At 44.3% G+C, this 616-nt stretch overlaps 1 pseudogene; it reads left to right on the top strand.

Moving 5' to 3' along the window:
* The first annotated feature begins 221 nt into the window (after window positions 1–221).
* Window positions 222–321, top strand: LOC122109772 (annotated as a pseudogene).
* The last annotated feature ends 295 nt before the right edge of the window (window positions 322–616 follow it).

The following is a 616-nucleotide window of genomic DNA, read 5'->3' as shown; positions in this document are numbered from 1 at the left end:
TTGAACCCCAGGCCCTGACAGCTGGTTTTACATATATTACCTTGCCCTTGCAATCACCTTGTGAGTCAAGTATGTTGATATCTTGCCTTCAGAATGGGAGATCTTAAAACTAAGAGAGATGAAAGGTGTTTGCCCAAAGGAATTGCATCTACTATCACTTATCAAGTATCTCATTGTGCAAGTGGCTTGTGCACAATTTCTTTAAGATCATCAAATATGTGGAGCTTACATCAGCACATATACGAAGACTAGAACAATACAAAAAATTAGCATCCCCTGCATAATGAAGACTTGAAAATTAAGGAAGTGTTCCATATTTTTAAAAGATAGTCAATGATGTTCGTTTTACAGATGAGGAAACCAAAGCTCAGTGGGGCGAAGGCAGCTCAGAAAGTGGCAGCACTATGATACGATTCTGGGTCTTCCTGACTGTCAAACCTAGGCTTTCTCCAGGTTACAGGGGGGGCAGGGACTCCAGCCAGCTCTCTGCCTAGGAGTCTGCCTGGGTCCACTGCTTCCTCAGAAAAGACCTGCCTTCTGTGCTTCAGTGAAAAGTCTGTCAGTCCAGGGTACCTGGTGTCAGTACCATCAGATCAGACTGGTCTTGGGGTGGACA

Source organism: Dipodomys spectabilis, unplaced genomic scaffold (genome assembly GCF_019054845.1).
Source record: "Dipodomys spectabilis isolate Male_0828 unplaced genomic scaffold, ASM1905484v1 ptg000069l, whole genome shotgun sequence".
NCBI lineage: Eukaryota > Metazoa > Chordata > Mammalia > Rodentia > Heteromyidae > Dipodomys > Dipodomys spectabilis.
This window is presented reverse-complemented; position numbering and strand designations above follow the sequence as displayed.